Source organism: Nomia melanderi, chromosome 2 (genome assembly GCF_051020985.1).
Source record: "Nomia melanderi isolate GNS246 chromosome 2, iyNomMela1, whole genome shotgun sequence".
In the NCBI taxonomy this organism is placed as follows: Eukaryota; Metazoa; Arthropoda; class Insecta; order Hymenoptera; family Halictidae; genus Nomia; species Nomia melanderi.
In genome coordinates this window covers 16016505-16024966 of record NC_135000.1, presented here as the reverse complement: position 1 = coordinate 16024966, position 8462 = coordinate 16016505, and the positions used below count along the sequence as shown (strand labels likewise).

Sequence of the window (8462 nt, the reverse complement as noted above, 5' to 3'; positions counted from 1 at the left end):
ATTTTTCAAAGATGCGTCTGTAGCACTTTTAGCAGTTGTACAGGAAGAAATCGAGAATGGGTCATTTTAATCCACCGGGTAGTTCTAGTGTTAAACACGAACCCACTATTCACTGGACCAACGACACATCGAATCGCAAGATTTGAAAGTTTCAAAAGCTAGCCTTTCTGCGGACAGTCAATCTCTATAATTTAATTCCCTCCAGCTATAAAACCGGAGTTCTAGTTGGGCATGTTTTAACGGCGAGCAATGCTCGGGCAGTATTCAATTTCAGAGTTCATCGGCAAGCGCCGTAGACGCGAGTTAAAAAGACTTCCGGTAGGAGGATATTATTCCTGGAGGCGTGGACGATGTATGCGTCCTGTTGGTGTTATCAGGTAGCTAACTCGAGACACTTGAACTCCATAAAAAGGCACATCCGGGAAATCGCTGATTCGATCAATCGATCGGTTCGTCGTTCGTAAGAACGGAAGGTGCCAACAATAAAAGGCGTCAAGGTCTTTAATGGAAATGAATTCTGCACTCGATTGGTTATCGACTGATCGATTGATCCAGGGTCGAGGGACACGAGCTGCGAGGGGTCTGGGGAGGATTCCACTGCCAAGAACCTTGATGCCAATGAATTCTATGATGCTGTGTATACCAGAATTAGACGCGAGGGAGACCGGTCGCCATTTGTCGGGTCAGAATCACGGCAAACCTTCACCAGGGGACAAAGATCTTCGCTTATAAGGATGCTGCCACGTGTCTGATGATCGTATCACTGTGCTACGTCATTTGTAAATGACAATGAATACAGAGAAAACGTTCGAAAAGGAACGTGTATTCGAGCGATGAGACATCTGACGAAGAAAAATGTAATTTTTGATGATGATGCATTATAGACTCAAGAGCTAAAGTGTAACGAGCGGGTATAGACAGTAACCCGCGTAATTAATTAGATAGAAAATTTGAGATTGTATATGTTTTTGATTCTAGAAGTAATACTTATATGATGGAGTTTTTGTGTGCCATATTTTCATTTAATTTTGAGGGTTTAATAATACAATGTTTGGGAATGTCGGACGCAATTTTGATTTACTTCTACCTGCTTTTCTTTATTTATCAGGCAACTGTGCAGAGATTGACGAAATGTGATTGTAAAAAGGAAATATTGTTTGGTATTACAATAGATGTATTGTGATTCAAACTACAGGAGCAGGTTGCGATTTTAAAATAAAGCATTATTTCTCGGTGCGTGATGAGGATGCTGACGAATATTTTTTATCTTCATTTATCATGGTTCACTAAAATTAGTTTAGAACGATCTGCAACCGCTGATGTATTTATTTAATACTTCAATAATAGAAACATGCAACTATTAGCAGTTCTAATAGTTTATGTGACAACGTATTAAATCGCGGTTAATAGGGTTAACGTTTGAATTGCGTATACACGGATAAGGCGCGAACAAATATTCATAATTGCATGCGAAAAACCTGACGCAAAGCCGAGCCAAAGGGGAACACAAGGATATTTACATAAGTGCGATTGCTGCAAGACGGAGGGATAGTTACGTATCGCGTTGCACGCTGTAACTATCGTAATCATATTTGTAACAATTCATTGTGCAAATTTGATTTTCTTCTACAATTTCTACATTCCTGACCTTTCACTAGGAACGGTTACTGCAATGAGCCCGAAAACCGATGAACTTTCCGAAATCGCTCCAAACCTCATTTGGTATTGCACGCTGAATTATTTCTGCATAACTACCAATCTATCGCGCAATATTACAATGAAACCTGCAATCCATGAAATAGAATGCAATGCAATTATGTTTTAATAAGTTACAATGGAAAACTTTAATAATTATAATTTGTTAATATTAACATACGCTATTAACGACACTTCAAAAGTTTCAAAGCATAACGTGAAAATAAGAAATTTCTCTGCAGGCGAAACAATAAAATGCAGGTATTATTTTGTTATTACCGTGAAAAATTATTATGTGCTTCGAAAGGTTAGTTGCGTTTATCTATACACCGCAATGAAAAAACAATGTACATCAAATTTTTACCTATTTCTGAACATACAACAAGGAAATCGTACATTTTGCGCGTTCTATAAAACTTGCGATTTTCCAAAATATTGATTTACACTTACGTTCGTTCACTTTAATACGCTAAAAAATATTTAAAAACGGTGTCTACGCCTTAAACCACTTAACACTATAATAACAAGCAGTATAGAATCTTAAAATAACAGTATTAATTTTAAAAAACTAGAAAAAAACCGGAAAGTGCCAGAAACTGCATAAATCCATATTTCGGAAAATATTCGATTCGTTTGACAGGCACTAGACAGATAAAAAGCAAAAATTGAACGTAGGAAAGAAAAAATACATTAAAAAAAACAAATAAAATACGCGTTCCATAACGCAATCGGATCTGGACTCGGAGGTTCTGGGAGGTGGAACAAACCACGCGTTTCCTAATTATACCAGCATTTCAAAATCTCCCCAGCCGATGAACCAATATGCTTTTCTGGCTTGCAACATTCCCTGTGCTCCCCTCCCTCCCCCCTGGTGACCCCTCCCCATGTAACCAACGGTGATCTTTCCTTCTCGCTTCTCGTTATTCTACGCGCGGGAGCAGTTCACTGAGCGGCAGGAATGCGAGCGCAAGACGCGATTGGCCAACACGCCGAACCGACGACACGACTTGCACGAGAGTTTCTTGGTCTGGTTCGTTCTCCATGCTTTTATCGCGGTGCGCAGCAGACCACACGCCGGTGCGGCCCGCAAACACGCATGCGAGAGAACCAACACGTCTGGTCCTCCTCGCACGCGCGTTGTTATGACCGTTTCGTACATTGCGGATCAGACATTTTACTGATCATACTAATTATTCTTTTTTTTTACGTTAACCTCTTGTCCTTTGAATTCCTGTATAACTGTGATAACTTTTATCGCTGAGATCACTTTGCCATTAGCGATTTACTCAAAAGAAGAGAAGGACTTCTACTGCTATCTATATCCACGTTTACTTACTGTAAAACGTAACAATTGATAATAGAAAAATAGTATTTAATTTGAGCTCAAAATAACTGAGTAGCATTTAGTTTTTTTTTCACTTCCATTTGAGAACTTTTTTACGAGTCTGACTCGATATTGTACGGCAAAGGGTTAAATATTGGGTTATCTCATAAGTAATGCGGTTTTTGTAATTCTTTCATTTTCCAAAATTAAGATAGACAAAATGAGTGGAAAATTAGACATTGTCTTGGAAGAGTTAAAAGACAACGGTGTGATTCGCCCTTTGGATATGGTATTGCCCTTCATTTTCCTAACGGAGTCACAGCTATAGCTAAAATGTAGCGAGGTTCTAAAATCAGTCGGGCGTTAAAATAAGCATGTTTTAAATATTCAGGACAAACGAATTGAAAGGTATTCAAAAGTGGCTTTCGGGTGAGAGCCATGTCTAGTAGGAAATCGTTGAAACGAAAGCCAGTTTTGAATATAATATTCCAGGCCGTGAAATCATTAAAGCTACTAGAATTGAAAGGTGATTTGATTAGGATTCGAAACTATAGTCGACATCTGTCGTACGTTCTTAACAACGTTGTTCTTGCAACATCAATTACTACCAACCCTAAGAGTTTAAGATTTGTCTCTAAAGTTTAACCTCCTAGCAGCAAGTGACGTGAAGTCCACTTTTAATAATGAATATATTTCTCTCATCTCTGATGATTTTATCGATTTATAGCATGATGCATCGCTGTCCGATACTTAAACTCTATCCTTTTCTATCATATCATCATTTTCCATTTTATTGTCATATTTGACAGTCTTTTATAGTTCAAGCAGTTTACATGTCCATATTACGTATATACGTTGATTCAGTACCACACAGTAGGCTACTTTCAATCATTATTTCATATGTATTGGTTAATATAACAGGTTTGTTAACTGTGAAATTTAGCTCCAAAAATCTCTCGTTTTGCGCAGAATAAAATCAGAAAATGAAGTGTGCACTTATCAGATGCAGTTAACTGGTTAAATATCTCGAATGTTTGTAACCGTTACAAATTTTCTTATAATTATTCAACATAACTTATAAATTTCGCTCGCATTTCTAGATAGAAAAGTCAGGAAATTGTCCGCGGTGGGAAGGTTAATTTACGACTTCATTGCATCGTGGTTTGTACAGACTACCAGTCTGGATATTCCCGTATAGTTGCTACCCAACCTGAAAACAGCCAATGCCCTCGAGAGTCTGACCCGCGCATACGCGAGTATCCACGAGGAACACGAAGTAGGTGCGTCGCCGGCGCGCGGTCGCGCTCACACTCGGGGAACAGTCACGTTCGACCGCGAACACGCCTAGCGAATTGTTCGACGTGGCGTGGCTCAGTGTGGTCTACTGTGCCGCGATCCGCTCGTTCCTTGAATTCATTCTTGACGCCGCGTTGCACGCCAGCTGAGACGAGACGCTTTCGGGCACCGCGCGATGATGGACTTCCTTGCATCGTATGAAAGCTTGTGCGCGCTTCCAACGAACAAGTGTTTCATTCAGGCGGATATACAGGGTGCACCAAACTTAACGCCAGAACTACTGAGTGTTTGATATCATTAATATGTAATCCTTATAAAAATTGTTACAACAGATTTTTTTCGATTTCTTCATATATTTGTTATAGTATTCAAGTGAAACTTTATTTTTAAAGCCAGGATATTGGCTATTAGGATATTTAACGCTTTTAATGCAGCAACAACAATAGCGAAGTAAGAAAACTGAAACCCGTCATTTCGATGGGTACATAGTTACAAGTGTTAATACGTGCGGTAGCGACATTGCATATTTTTGACAGTTACAAGCCTATACTTTATATAGAGAAAATTATATTAATGCTATAGATATTCCAATTTAAAGTTACAAGACATTGTATTAATATTTAGAAATTCAGTAACTCTTTAGTTGAAATTTTCCAATATTTTTTTTTTAAGATTTTTTGGATTTAATAAAGTATTTCAACTGAGAATATTTTTTTAGAAACATGTCATCGAAACAACTGCTGGTAGCGAACGTGTTAAACAATTAAATTATGAGGGTTTGATCTGTAGATGATGGCGAGAAAAAATGTTATATAAGTTTGTTGGAAAGTGCATTGTTATAGAGTCATAAACAAATATTGTTACCAATATCAAGCTTATACCTTACCATTACAGTAGCACTTCCACTACGTGAAAAATTAGAAAAATTAAGTAATAATGTTCCATTATATTGTTATAATTTACAATTATTAACAATATGGATTTGTTACATGATTAAACATGTAGGATTGACCTTCTGTATGCTATTACGAAAGCTGCATTGCTACATATTTGAGGCATATAAAATATTTGTTTACAGTATTTGTAACTCTGTAACAAAGCATTTGTTGACAAACGTTACATATCACATTTCCCCCTTTTTGTTTGTAAATTGAGCCCTTGCAATTTGATTGTTTAACTTTGGAACACTTTATATATTTTATTTATATATATAAAATTGTATCTGGATGCGATATAATTATGACATTACAAATAATTATACCAGAAATTGGTAAAATTGATGGCCTGCCTTGATTTGAAGTTGTAAACTGTTAAATTGTACAGTTGTTAAGAATTCAATGGTATCTTAAAAATAATACTGGATAGATTTTATAATATATGAGGTAGAATAAAATATCGTGGCATAAATATTGTATTTTAGTAAAGTTTTTTTTTACGTCGCACGTCGTTTTCAAAGAAAATGGATTTTGTTCAAAGCCGATTTGCCGATGAATAATGACTTGTTTAATGTATCCGCTCGGTAATGACCGTTTCTATGCACTGTAAGATTTAATATTCTTACAATGTCGTGTCACGTTGAATTCACATGCCTGCGCATTTACAACTTTTCTTAACAATAGGGCTGCAAACCAGTCAGAATGATTGATTTGTAACTTCTTATACGAAATCTATGAAACAATTCTTTGCCATTCAGTGTAACTTCATTACGTCACGTACTAAATAAAAAACGCTATACAGTTACAGATAGTAAAATTTGATGCCATTTTATTTAATCAATTACAGATTTTAAACATTTTCCATTTCAAGACTTTGTTCCATTTCGAAAGGAAAAAGGTAATGACAAATATTTTAAAAGTTAAAAGATGTATGATCTGTTTGTAAATAAAAGGTAAATTTGTTTCGAAAAGACAAGGAATTAATTTTTGCTTTTAATACAAAGTTGAAGTTGTGTTTAAAACGATCAATTTTCATCAATAATACATTTGTAATTCGAGTTTTATTTCTTTTGATGTTTTAACATAACTTTAATGTTTTATTTTTTATATAAAAACGAAACTTTAATAGATCCTGAGATAAATATCTGTTTAATGTATGTATTCGTTCCATTTCAATAAGAATATTTTTAATATTTTTATTTGCAAAATGTTCTTATATGACAACTTGCAACCAGGTATCATGAATAAACGAATACAGATTCGCAACAAACATGTATAAGAGACTCTTTGAAATCCCTTTCGAAGAAAATGATAAGATAAGTATGAGTCGATGATGTCAAAATTAAAGTCGTGAATTCCAAAACAGCACAAATTCATTTTTTAATGTTATATATACGAGTTATTGATTTAATACTAGAACTACCGTAACAGTTAAAATGACTGGTTTCGGGTTTGTTATGTTTCACAATTATTATCTTCGAAGTATGGAATATTCGAAATCATTTTGAAAATAAATAGTTTCACTTGAATACTATAATGAATGTCTGAAGAAACTGAAACTAATTTATTGTTACAATTTTTATAGGGATTACATGTCAATCGTATTAAATGCTCGGTAGTTAAATAGCGGGTTAACTGTTTTCAACTTACTTATTTAATAATATTAAAAATGTACATGTAATGAAAATGTATGTGTAGCCAAAGCTTACAACAAGAATCAATAAACTGTGTGACGAGTAAATGAAAGAATATAGAAAGAATAATTTTCTCGAAATGTTAATTGGTTGACTTCCCATGTTTTGATTCAATTAATAAAAATAAAACCGCAGAAGATTAACCGAACAATATCATCTTTTATTTACAAAATAAACGCAATGACAACAGCGTTAAGACTCAGTTTGACGCACAACGACGACAGTTTTCGAGCCGTTGATTATGATAAATAGCCAAATGAAAATAAGTCCAGAAAATAGAACGGACATTATTGAACGTAGGTGGGTTACACATTGTGCGGCGTCGAGTGAAGGGGAAGTTAATTTATGTAGGTGTGGAAGTACTCCTTTTCCGAGATACCTCCACCTTCCATACTCGATGGTGCAAAAGAATTACAGGCGAATATGGAAATGAAACGAATACGAACTGGTTTTCCATGGCTCTCCGTAACTCGTGCTCTCTCACTGCCTCGGAGAATGCCGCAGACGATACGTGGGCGTACGGTATCGTTAACAGTCATGTCAAATTAGCGGCTAGTTTGTCACCTTAACGTATCTCCTGCTCCCTGCTTTTTCTATCTTACAATATGCTCTATCTGTTCGATTCGACACGTTGCCACGTTCTTATCGGGAAAACAGGAGCACGAGTCGAAAACAATTTCCACCCTTAAAAGTGGGAAATCTGGCACGAAACATTCCATTCTGTCAGAAAAGTAACGACAAGCATTTTTCACGAGTAGCTAACAACGTCTACGTTGAGTCACGTGCATCGATCACCTTCAATTGCGTGTGAAAGAATTTTCTTATGTAAATACTTGGACAATTTTCTGCGAAACGAATTGTTTCAACGAATCTTGCAGTATAGCAGTGTATTCACTTTACATTTAAGATTTCTTAATGGATGAAACAAATTATTTTATTAGCGTCATTTAATCCGTTAAGTGCGTAATTTAGTTCCAAAAATCTCTTACTATGCGCGCCATAAAATCAATGCACGCCAAATGCAGTTATAATATATTCTAACGATAAACTAAAGTGATACGAAGAAGAATTACAAGTTTGTCTAAAAAAATAAACAGTCCACCGTTGAAAAAGTTAGCACCATCTAGAGTTTTAACATGATGTGTATACTCATCAAACGCAGTTAACTGGTTAACTTAAATTATTGTGCAATTTGAATTAAACCTTTAGTTCCTGGTGACATCGCCTTGGAACCACACAATTCAACATCAGTAGAATGGAGACTAACCGCGGAACTACTATATAAAATCGACATAATAATCGCCACCTATTTTGTTGACAATTAGAATAGCAGTTTTTATAAAAATATTTAATCGTATTAAAAATGATAAGTTAGTTAACATGTACTGTGAAAATAAATGTATTTTTCCCAAAAGTTTTTATTTGGGACTTAAAGGATTAACGCTCTGTATACGAAAGGAAAATTAATACCTATTGCTTCGTTATGAATTTCTTATAAAAAGACGAAATGAATAGGTA

At 35.5% G+C, this 8462-nt stretch overlaps 1 protein-coding gene across 5 annotated transcripts in view; it reads right to left on the bottom strand.

The window, feature by feature from the left end:
- The window catches only part of trbl (tribbles pseudokinase 2), a 50691-nt gene that overhangs the window by 8552 nt on the left and 33677 nt on the right, over positions 1–8462 (bottom strand). The window lies entirely within an intron of this gene.